Genomic DNA, 12818 nt, shown 5'->3' on the forward strand with positions numbered 1-12818 from the left:
GGGTGATTCTCAATATGCATACTACCGTGGTCCACACTGTCATGCTCCGAGTGCATTCTCCAACCACGTTCCCTTGAGTATGTTCTTGTGAGGACAAGAGTGTGGAGAATGCATAAAACAATACATTTGACAAGCACTGACACACCTATGTTATTACCTCACGCTTCACCTCCCCATTCACTGAACCTTCTTCCAGCCAGGATAATGGCAACAATAGACGAAACAAGATATGCACAAAGCAAACATTTCACTTCATAATTATCAGCGAGATATGTGAATCGTAATAATCTAGCTAACCAGTTAGTTAAACAGGCAAAACTGAACTAAAACCAATGTTATGCAATGTACATTTCCCATGGGTAGCTGCTAATTCTTTGTGGCTATCTAGCTAGCCCTAATGACGTACAGCACCAATTCACTGTACCATTTTCCAGTCACTATTTTTTATTTACAAGGCAAGTCAGTTCAGAGCAAATTCTTATTTTCAATGACAGCCTAGGAACAGTGGGTTAACTGCCCCGTTCAGGGGCAGAACAACAGATTTTTACCTTGTCAGCTCTGGGATTTGTTGTTGCAAACTTTCAATTACTAGTCCAACACTCTAACCACTAGGCTACCTGCCGCCCTACCTACTGTTACTAGTAGCTAGCCAGTTAGCCCTATTGACTTATTACGGGCTTGCTATCTACAGTTCGTAGGCATCATGCCAAAATTAACACAACGTGTATTTATTAATGTGTCAAGATAAAATAGCCAACATATGAGATGTAAATAGGCAACATTTCATTCCGAAGTCTGAGTTTATTTTCTCTCGCTTCAGCTCAAATAATGTCCGCCATTGATTTCAAGAAATGTTGCGTGATTTAGGTAATTTAACCTGATATTGAAGAGCCATGGAAAGTATTTTTTCTGTGCAATTCAACACAATTCACCACAGCCCAGTCAGAAAGACAGTACTGTGCTCTTCCTCCCAATCAGTTCCATTCCTCTGCTGAAGAGAGAGCTGCCAAACACCCATGTTGCTTGATCCTGTGACAGCATGGCATGCTGCTACTTTCTGCTGTCACACTACAGAGAGACAAAACTGCTCTGAAATGCAGTATATCATACTATACAGTAGGAACTTTGGACTGGCTTTTGTCCATCAGGTGCTTTCATTTGAACTGGTATGCTTTGGTTCATATCTCTCCCCAAACATCACCACATTTGTGGGCTTAATCAATCCAGGACTTTGTATAGGCATTTTGAGGGTTGGTTGGATGTAGACTTGTTGGATGTGTATAGTACACTCAAGTTACTTTGTGCTCCAGTTTGACAATCTGGTTAAGTGGGGCCACTGTAGTTACACTCTTCTTTCTGTGTGACATCCCCTGTCCCCTCACCCTCTTCTCTGACATCAGAAGCCATTTTGAACTCTCCATGACCAGGAGTGTGTTGTGTTTAGTGCTGATGTAATCACATAGCTCCTGTTCTGAGCCCACTATCAGTCAGATGTGGGGCTCACGCGTGAGTCGTCGTCCTCCTAGCCTCAGAGCTCAGCAGCCGCTCTGTGCTCAGCATCAGCCCAATGCTCCATAGTCACACACAACAACGATGCCCTTTGTCACAAATATATTGTGGGGAAATGAAACGTATCTCTGTGTGTATTTGACTGTTTTTGTTCAGTTTGTGTGGTTAACACTGACAGACTCAAATTAACTGCTTTTCACAGATGAGTAAATGTTTACCCATGGATTAATGCAAAGTATGACAGCGCCACGAGGGATGTAAACTCAGCAAAAAAAATAATTGTCCTCTCACTGTCAACTGAGTTTATTTTCAACAAATTTAACATGTGTAAATACTTGTATGAACATAACAAGACAACAACAACTGAGACATAAACTGAACAAGTTCCACACACATGTGACTAACAGAAATTGAATAATGTGTCCCTGGGGGGGTCAAAATCAAAAGTTACAGTCAGTATCTGGTGAGGCCACCAGCTGCATTAAGTACTGCAGTGCATCTCCTCCTCATGGACTGCACCAGATGTACCAGTTCTTGCTATGAGATGTTACCCCACACTTCCACCAAGGCACCTGCCAGTTCTGATCCAACAGATTCCAGATGTGCTCAATGGGATTGAGATCCGGGCTCTTCGCTGCCCATGGCAGAACACTGACATTCCTGTCTTGCAGGAAATCACGCACAGAACGAGCAGTATGGCTGGTGGCATTGTCATGCTGGAGGGTCATGTAAGGATGAGCCTGTAGGAAGGGTACCACATGAGGGAGGAGGATGTCTTCCCTGTAACGTACAGTATTGAGATTGCCTGCAAGAACAACAAGCTCAGTCCGATGATGCTGTGACACACCGCCCCAGACCATGGCGGACCCTCCATCTCCAAGTCGATCCCACAGGGATGCAACGCTCATTCCTTCGACGATAAACGCGAATCCGACCATAACCCCTGGTGAGACAAAACTGCCACTCGTCAGTGAATATCACTTTTTTTCCAGCTGTCTGGTCCAGCGACGGTGGGTTTGTGCCTATAGGCGATGTTATTGCCGGTGATGTCTGGTGAGGACCTGCCTTACAACAGGCCTACAAGCCCTCAATCCAGCCTCTCTCAGCCTATTTGCGGACAGTCTGAGCACTGATGGAGGGATTGTGCGTGCCTGGTGTAACTCGGGCAGTTGTTGTTGCCATCCTGTACCTGTCCCACAAGTGTGATGTTCAGATGTACCCTTAGGTGACCCTAAACAACGGTAAACTAACGGAAAATCAAAAAAGAAATAGTCTCACTGTGGTTACCAGAACTGTGAGAGTTAAAGAGGTAGTGTCCTGTGCAGGTGTTGTTACATGTGGTCTGCCACTGCGAGGACGATCAGCTGTCCATCCTGTCTCCCTGTAGCGCTGTCTTAGGCGTCTCACAGTACGGACAATGCAATTTATTGCCCTGGCCACATCTGCAGTCCTCATGCCTCCTTGCAGCATGCCTAAGGCACGTTCACGCAGTTATGAAAACTTAGGACACTAAAAAGGCCTTTCTACTGACTCTGAAAAACACCAAAAGAATGATGCCCAGGGTCCCTGCTCATCATTCTTTTGGTGTTTTTCAGAGTCAGTAGAAAGGCCTTTTTAGTGTCCTAAGTTTTCATAACTGTGACCTTAATTGCCTACCATCTGTAAGCTGTTAAGTGTCTTAACGACAATTCCACAGGTGCATGTTCATTCATTGTTTATGGTTCATTGAACAAGCATGGGAAACAGTGTTTAAACCCTTTACAATGAAGATCTGTGAAGTTATTTGGATTTTTATGAATTAGGGTCCTGAAAATGAGACATTTCTTTTTTTTGTTACCCCACACTTCCACCAAGGCACCTGCCAGTTACAGTCCAACAGATTCCGTGAGTGCTCAATGGGATTGAGATCGGGCTCTCGCTGCCCTGGCAGAGTACACTGTCTTTCACGCACAGAACGAGCAGTTTTTTTTGCTGAGTTTATGTTGACATGTGAAGCTAAGCAATCATATTTTCCCTCCAGGTGAATCCCCCAAGCATCTTTGTGTTTGTGCTGTAGCATTTTCACTTTAGTGCTATGAAAGTGAAAGGCCTGTGTGTTCACTTTTATAAATCTCGTAGACTCCACCCCAAAATCACTGCCGCTTGGCCATTGTTGCAGCAATATCATGGGATTAAATGATGTGTGAAACTAATATGCTTGCATGAAAGCCTGTCAAAACAAGGTTGCCTCAGGCCTATAGAGATGGCCATCTTGGGAATATTCCTTCAAAGGAATTCAATTAGCTGCAACTGTTTGTCTAACATCAAGTCCCCAGATCCAGAGGCAGATTGTATCACACACTCTCCTTATCAACACACACATCACTTCTACCTGTGTGTGCGTGGTTGAGAGCATCAGCACAGAAGCAGGGCTTCTCCTACATTTAATCTCGGAACACCAATGTACCGTTGATCTTCAATAAAGGCCAGTATTCAGGAGCTTTGCAGTGTAATGGCACTCTTCTGTGCAAACAGACAAGACTATATTTAAAACTACATTGCTAAATAAGTACATGGATTCTACCAAACCACATATTCTTACCAATGGACACGTACTGAGGCAGCAATAGTAGAGTTCTCTTACAGATGTCCGCCATATGCTGCTGTCTGCAGAACATGCTAAATCTCCATACTATGATCTAGGTCACGTGTCAAACTCATTCCACGGAGGGCAGTGTCTGCATGTTTTCGCTCATCCCTTGTACTTGATTGATGAATGAAGGTCCCTAATTAGGAAAGAGCTCCCCTCGACTGGTTGTATAGGTCTTAATTGAAAGGAAAAAAACAAAAACCTGCAGACACTAGGTGTCACAGGTGTAAAGAGGAGTAGGCAGTCGCAGGTTTAGAACTACTGGATTTATTTAAGCACAATAGAACAAAACGGTACGAAACCCAAACGCTGTTTTGCTCAAAATATATCTACATAAACATAAAGGCACAGGGCGAACCCAAAGTGCGAAATATAAAGTACTCATGAAATAGTAGGAGAAAACAAGTAACATGTACAATGGCCGACAAAAACCAAATGGCAGAGAGAGTATATATACAGTGATAGAGTGGGGATTGGAACCAGGTGTGTGTAATGATGACGAGACAAGTCCGGGGTTGATGAGTGAAGGGCATTTGCCAGCAGTAGGTTCGGCAGCAGTATCAAGGATACTGTACTATATTGTTGCGCTTCATTCTTTGTTGAATGGCAGGTCGTTTTCTCTCTCGGTCACGCCCTCCGTCCCTCCATCGATCCCCAAAGATGTTGCATATGAAATAATATCAGTATAACGTGGTGAGATTGGGTGATTGCGTACGTTGTGATATGTGTGACTCGAGGAGGACTCAATGTTTTTTCATAACTTTAAAGGTAGACTCAGCGATATGGCATAGATGCAGGAAGTACACAGTACAGTGGTTCAATTTGCGTAAGAACTATGAGTGTTGAAGCGCGAGGCTCAACATCTCGGCTGTTTTGGTCCGGTGGCTACCACGCTGTTAAAGCCTGAAGCGAATCCGTGCACATGCGCAGATCACTGTCTGCGAATGTGTGAGAGCGAAGCGTTGCGTCTCGCTCATCTCAATGTCTTCAGTGCTGCTCGTTGCAACATCATTTCGCCGAGTCTGCCTTTAAACACTGAAAAGTGGTGAACATTTGAGTAGTTTAATGCATTTCCCTTGCCAAAATAAAGTATGAATCATGTGCTGGTGCTCTCCCCAATAGGAGAATGAAAATATTTTACAGAACAGTATGTTTGCTAATTTATTAATGATATGTTGCCCTAATGTCAAGCGTCTGCATTTTCCGAGGAAAACAAAAGTGGTCTGTTTGTTTGCTGTATGATTGTGTCCCGGGAGATTTTATGCATCTTTATCTGTGTTTGATGTCATACATTATACATTTGTGTCACAACGCCTCTGTTCTTTTCTGTCAAAATATTTCCCAGTGCTCGAAGCAACTACTGCTGTAATAAAAAGCAAAGGTACATCGCATGACAAAGAAGACATTAGGCATTTATCAATTTCAGTGAGAATGTTGTTCATGCCACATTTAAGCAGATTTTCAACCAAGATATAGGCTAGTTAACCGGGTAGGATTGTGATATAAGCAGATAGCCTTTTATGCCTACCCATTGGACTGCAGTAATACTCACCCATTTCAACATAAGTTGTGATATACAGTAGTAGTACAGCAGAACTGTATGGCAGACAGCTGCATTGCAGTCAGTTATTACAGTGTCTTAGCAGTGCCTGTCTGTCCTCCATACTGTATCACTCCAATAATACTGTACAGTATACTGGTTTACAGTAGAAGAGTAAAATGGTATAACAGGTGGCAGTTATACTGTGTCTCTGAGTGTAAACTCTGAGTCTACATATGTTGTCTGTATATCCTGTTTATTGTGGCAGCACCACTTCACAGAGTCAAATTCCTGTGCATGCAAATGTATTTGGCTAATAAAGTTGAGTGGTGCCTGTCTGCCAGCCATGCTCCCTGCTCCTCTCTGTTGCCTCTCTACAGTGTCATTTTTCTGCTATGCTGATGCAGCTGCTGCTGGCTGGGGGGCTGAAAAAGGGGACGTTTGCTCATCCTGGAATCACGAAGGCCTCCTGGCTGGCACACCAGGCCTAGTTCCTCAGTATGCCCCATTCAAATTCCCCCTTATTGCCAGGGGATAAAGCAATATTGACCGAATTATAGAGATTTACCTTTTAGGAAGCCCTGATAAACATCAAAGGGGCCATTGTTAATGTTAATTTATTTCTCTTTAATTAGTGTAGTGGGAGAGCAGCAACAGAGCTCTATGTAATAGGGGTTTATTTCACACATGCTTCCTCTGCAAGTTATTTTGAAGGAATCTAATTTTATCATAATTGTGTTGTGTATTCAGTGTTGACATTTGCAAAGGTCCCCTGGTCTAGGTTAATGTGAGGTCTCATTGTAGTAGGATACAGTGAGTCTTCATCCAAAATGCCATTCAACTCTAACCTTTCATTCATTGTTATCCATTGCCTCCACTATGTTGGTGAACTCCTGCACTGTACATTTGAGGCATCCTGCCCATACACATCATCCATGGAGCCAGAGCAGATATTTACAGTGAGGATGTTTGTCCATGTTAATCCACCCTGGCTCTGTCAGTCAGATACTGAGTCCCAAATGGCACCACATTCCCTATATAGTGCACTACTGCCCCAATGGCTCTGGTCAAAAGTAGTGCACTATTTAAGGAATAGGGAGCCATTTGGGACACCTCCATAGAGCCTCTGTGTGAAGGCTGTCTGCTCATATACAATCCTGACCTGTCAACCAAAGCCCTGTCTGTGTAGTGGGGACTGGCTGAGGAGTGGTGGTCTTTTCTCGTGTTTAGTGCCAATACCATATCTGAGATACTGCTGTGTGATTATTATGTCTTTGCAAGACATACAATTATTGCAGGGTTTACGTTAGATACTGCTGCTATTGAAATGGCTTTGTGACTAGTCCCTTGGCCTTTAGAGGTAAGCCCTGAAATTAACTTGCTGTGCGTTAGAGATGGTAGATGTAGGAGTATGAGATCGGCCAGGGCTGTGGCTACTGTCCCTCAGGCGGCATATGGCGTGCCCCCGCTTAGTGCCTACCCAGCAGGCTGTGCATGGAGAGCTACTCCCCCCTCTGGGGAGCCAGTCTATCAGCCCTAGCTTTGTGCTCTGCTCTCCACTCATCTGGCCCAGTAAAGAGCGACAGTAAGAATGACTGAGCTCTTTGTGCCATGGCAGTCATGTGATCTGTGTGTGGCTGAATGACTCCCCCCGCAGGCCTCAGCCCCAGTGCCATTATGTTTTATTGGAGGGGCTGGGGATGAAAAGAGAGCCAGCTCTGCTCTGCCCCTGGTCCCTGGACTGCAGCTTCACTCACTCAGAGAGCATGGCCTGCTGGGAGCACGTCGCCATGGCTGCCCAGTGCCCAGACAGACAGAGACGAAGCAAAAGACAGAGGGAGGGAGGGTAGAATGGAGAGAGAGAGAAAGAGAGAGAGAGACCACAGAGTGGACACAGACATGAGGAATGGCTAAATGACAACCTTCTGCTGGTGTCGGGTGCTGAAAATCACGTTTTACTTCCACACATAGAGCAGTGTATTTTTGGGACTCGCTCTCAGTTTTATCCAGATATACGCCCAAAATAGGATAGCTCAGCATACCTCTCAATTTGAAAAAAAAAGTCATTTTTAGAGTGGTGTCTGGCAGAGGAGAATACTTCTGAATGAGGGTACATGATTTTTTTTGTCCCTTTGTCTCAAAATGAGACTTTTAATTGTTTGCAGGTTTGGCCAAAGTTATATCCTTTTACATTTGCATGCCATTTTATCCTTTATATTGTATACCAGCCTATTAATAGCTATCTCAGCCATCTGCCTGCGATTTCTACACTATAACAGGATGGCTCCAATATGTGATGTCATGCATCATCCAGAACAACAGTAGAGAACAATGGGTCAAGGAAAGTCTGAAGGAGGGAGAATGTCAAACCTGATTATTGCTTGTCTCTACTGGCCCATTCTCTGTTTTCTGTCTATCTGTCTGACCAGCCTCAGTCAGAGAGAGGTAAACAACTACTGAAACTGCCTCTCATATATCTTACCCACCATTTCCTCTGGCCTCAGTATCTAAATCAATATATATTCCATTTAGTCTGATTGTGAGTTTTCATTAGAAAAACACTGTGTCTACAGTATTTGTAGTACAAAATGGGGGGTGCGATTCAAGTCAATTTGTATGTGCAAGCTACATAATGACTGCCTCAGTTGCCTCGTACCCCTGCATATAGACTCGGTACTGGGACCCCGTGTATACTATATCCAAGTGAATCTTACTCATTGTGTTTTTATTCCTTGTGATATTATTTTTCTATTAGTTCTATTGTTTCTCTCTGCATTGTTGGGAAGGGCCTGTGAGCATTTCACTGTTAGTCTACACCGGTTGTTTACCAAGCATGTGACAAGTACGATTTGATTTGACTGCCAGAATATTTAGACTATACAAACTGGAGAATTACACACAAGACCAAACTAGAAGACTAAATATTATCTCATGCTTATTCTTATACGGGTTACAACAAAGTCAAAAACAGATAACAGATTCAGATAGAAATACATGCATTTGATGAACAGCTCTGCTCAGAAGTCGACTTTGTGTGCAATGAGTTATAACAGATTTGTCTGTGGAAAATCGGATTCTGTCGTAGATAAAGTACATTTAGTCAACTTACCATGTAGCTAACCCCTGTCGCTATGGGCACGACGACTCCACTGTGAAACATTAGTGTCTCCTCGTTTCAAAGTGCTGGCAGGGCATGGAGCATTTGTTGTGTGCTGTTTTAGGTGGAGATTGATTTGTGTGCAAGTTCAGCTGTTTTATTTGCCAGTAGTAGATGTTTGATTAGATGCAGTTTAGGATCTTATGCACAACAAATTCATACAAACATATTGTACGAATCGGATTCATAACATATCATTACACTTTTCTTTTTTGGGGGGGGGGGGGGGTGACATAGTACACAATTGGATGACGTAAGTACAGAGAGAACGGGGACCTAATTTGGCTCGTGAGCACCACTTTCAAAACTACTGGCTGAAATTATACAAACGTTTAGGAGCATCACTTTAATGTTGTGCAATGGTTCTTCAAACCTTGCCATCTCAGTTTGAATTAATTGTTGCAGCTTTATGTTTTTGGAGTGCTTTTATCAATTATTGCTGTGATTTCTACTGAACGGCTGTAGTGGACTCTGTTATGAAGCCAATATTTACACTTGCTGGATGAAGGATTACTAGATACTTAAGTTGTTGTGAGTCACTCAGTAAATAGGTTAATAATTGCTTAAAGCACACTTTGCCTCATGCATATCGTCTGTAGTTATTCCAAGTATCAGGAGGCAAAGCTCTGTAACACCTGTATGAGGCTCTTGATTGAAGGATACTTGATGAAAAACACTCTCATTCAAGCTCTTTTAGGTAAATACTATTTCAGCTCAGAACATTGAATGAATTAAGCCCCCCAAATCCACTTACCTGGTACAGGAAATATACAGAGAGAAATGAGGCCATCATACAGACAGATTTTTTTTATTAAGCCTGGCACCTAGATTGTGTCCCACGCTGCAACCTGTTGTTTACCAATGGACAGATATTGAGGTCATGGTTCAACAGAGCACAGCCTGTCACAACTTCCCAAGGCATTAGCTCTGAGGGCCAGGTCTGGGGCCGGGGCGGAAAATGAAATTGCAAGACCCATTTTTGGAGTGACGCTTACAGTAAATGAAAATTGGCTGGCACACACAGTTGATAGTCATGTTTTATTGAACACTATAAATGAATAATTAAATGTTTTTTTTCTCCCCACAGGGCCTCTGTTTTCGCAGTACACAAAGCAATGTGGAGCAAATAAAGATCCTGATACACTGAAAACAGAGGTACGTACCTCAGCGCTGCCTGCCACAATAATTACAGCTCACACAGCAGACGGGGCTCACACACACACACACACACACACACACACACACACACACACACACACACACACACACACACACACACACACACACACACACACACACACACACACACACACACACACACACACACACACACACACACACACACACACACACACACACACACACACACCAGCTGGCCACCGCTGGTCTGTAGTTTGTGCTACAGGCACTCCTGCTGTCCACAGCTACACTGTCTTTCTTTTCTACCTCTACAAGTAGGATGTTACAAAGAGCACTCATAGCAAATGTGTGTTTGTTGTTTCTCCTGTACAATAAGTGTCTCCCAGCTAGGCAGCAGGGCCCTAGTGCCCCTACAATAGCTCAAATCTCAGGTGACCAAGTCAGGAAGAGAATATTCAGTAGTGTCCTAATTGTGTCACTCTCTCACTGTCTGGGCTGTGTGGGGTGAAAAAGGCATAGGATGTTTTGGCTTGACTTAATGGGATCTCTCTGTCGCTCTCGCTCTCTACTCTCGCTCTCCCTCCCACAGTCCTCTCTCACTTTCTCTCTCTGTCCCTCTCTCTCTCCCTTTCTCCATGCTGCAAGCTAAAGCTTTGTGCAGGTCAGCCCAGAAAATCACCCTACCAGTAGGTTGATCTGGTGTCACAGAGTGCACATATATGTGTTCTTACTGTCTTTATACAGTTGAAGTCAGAAGTTTACATACACTTAGGTTGTAGTCATTAAAACTTGTTTTTCAACCACTCCACAAATTTCTTGTTAACAAACTATATTTCTGGCAAGTTGGTTAGGACATCTACTTTGTGCATGACATTATGAGATTGTGATTATTTCACTGATATTTACTGTATCACAATTCCAGTGGATCAGAAGTTTACATACACTAAGTTGACTGTGCCTTGGAAAGCTTGGAAAATTCCAGAAAATTATGTCATGGCTTCAGAAGTTTCTGATAGGCAAATTGACATCATTTGAGTCAATTGGAGAGAAATGAGGCCATCATACAGACAGATTGTGGATGTATTTCAAGGCCTACCTTTCAAATCCGTGCCTTTTTGCTTGACATCAAGGGAAAATCAAAGGAAATCAGCCAAGACCTCAGAAAAAGAATTGTAGACCTCCACAAGTCTGGTTCATCCTTGGGAGCAATTTCCAAATGCCTGAAGGTACCACGTTCCTGTACAAACAATAGTATGCAAGTATAAACACCATGGGACCACGCAGGCATTATACCGCTCAGGAAGGAGACACGTTCTGTCTCCTATTGATGAACGCACTTTGGTGCGAAAAGTGCAAATCAATCCCAGAACGACAGCAAAGGACCTTGTGAAGATGCTGGAGGAAACAGGTACAAAAGTATCTATATCCACAGTAAAACGAGTCCTATATTGACACACCTGAAAGACCGCTCTGCAAGGAAGAAGCCATTGCAACAAAACCGCCATAAAAAAGCCATACTTGGTTTGCAACTGCACATGGGGACAAAGATCATACTTTTTGGAGGAATGTCCTCTGTTCTGATGGCATCATGAGGGAGGAAAATGATGTGGATATATTAAAGTAATATCTCAAGACATCAGTCAGGAAGTTAAAGCTTGGTTGCAAATGGGTCTTCCAAATGGACAATGACCCCAAGCATACTTCAAAAGTTGTGGCAAAATGGCTTAAGGAGAACAAAGTCAAGGTATTGGAGTAGCCATCACAAAGCCCAGGCCTCAATTCTATAGAAAATGTGTGGGCAGAACTGAAAAAGCGTGTGCTGACAAGGAGGCCTAGAAACCTGACTCAGTTACACAACCTCTGTCAGGAGGAATGGGATAAAATTCACCCAACTTATTGTGGGAAGCTTGTGGAAGGCTACATGAAACATTTGACCCAAGTTAAACAATTTAAAGGCAATGCTACCAAATACTAATTGAGTGTATGTAATCTTCTGACCCACTGGGAATGTGATGAAAGAAATAAAAGCTGAAATAAATCATTCTCTCTACTATTATTCTGACATTTCACATTCTTAAAATAAAGTGGTGATCCTAACTGACCTAAAACAGGGAATTTTTACTAGGATTAAATGTCAGGAATTGTGAAAAACTGAGTTTTTGGCTAAGGTGTATGTAAACTTCCGACTTCAACTGTACATGCAACTGTTCTGAGCAGTTATCCATCCAGCTTTCTCACTGTCTTTCTGTTTCTTCTTCACTAGTGACCTGTTTTCTATTTGATCATAATCATTGTCTTTGCATGCTGGGCGGTTCCTGTCACGGAGGACCAGACAGTGACTTCGATGCTAAATTACTTATCAACATCTAACAGCACTCTCCTCCTGAGGCAAGTCTATGGTTGCATCCCAATTGGCATCCTATAGTGTTCACTACTTTTGATAGTGCACTAAATAGTGACCACAACGAAGTGGCTTTCTTCTGCTTTGCAGTAAGCTCACTTGTTTCGTGAAAGTCAGCATAGAGCAATCAGCATAGCGCTCGAGCCATGCTTTGGCCCTGTCAAAAAACCTGCACTCTGCAGTTTCTTCTTCCTGTGTGAAGACTGAGGAGCGCAGCATAGGCAAGCAGGCAGACAAAGGGGATGGATTGTGGTAGGAACCCCGCCGGCCAGTCCGAAGTAACAATACAACAGGCTATAAATAGAAATGAAGTTTTTTTGGGGGCAACCAGTTTCCACTTGGCAGAGTGGAAACGGTTGATGCACAAGGGTTTCATCTTCCAAGAACCAGCTTGAAGCTTCCATGGAGCCAGCTGAGTATTCAACAGGCATAGCAGTTGCAT

At 43.3% G+C, this 12818-nt stretch overlaps 1 protein-coding gene across 2 annotated transcripts in view; it reads left to right on the top strand.

Moving 5' to 3' along the window:
• Window positions 1-12818, top strand: part of LOC123990674 (tyrosine-protein kinase Fyn-like) — a 97077-nt gene that overhangs the window by 4002 nt on the left and 80257 nt on the right. For both annotated transcript variants that reach the window (XM_046291412.1, XM_046291414.1), the window contains exon 2: window positions 9923-9990. The gene's annotated coding sequence lies outside the window, so the exon portion shown is untranslated. The remainder of the gene's footprint in view (window positions 1-9922; window positions 9991-12818) is intronic.

This window comes from Oncorhynchus gorbuscha, linkage group LG12, assembly GCF_021184085.1.
Source record: "Oncorhynchus gorbuscha isolate QuinsamMale2020 ecotype Even-year linkage group LG12, OgorEven_v1.0, whole genome shotgun sequence".
NCBI classification, from domain to species: domain Eukaryota; kingdom Metazoa; phylum Chordata; class Actinopteri; order Salmoniformes; family Salmonidae; genus Oncorhynchus; species Oncorhynchus gorbuscha.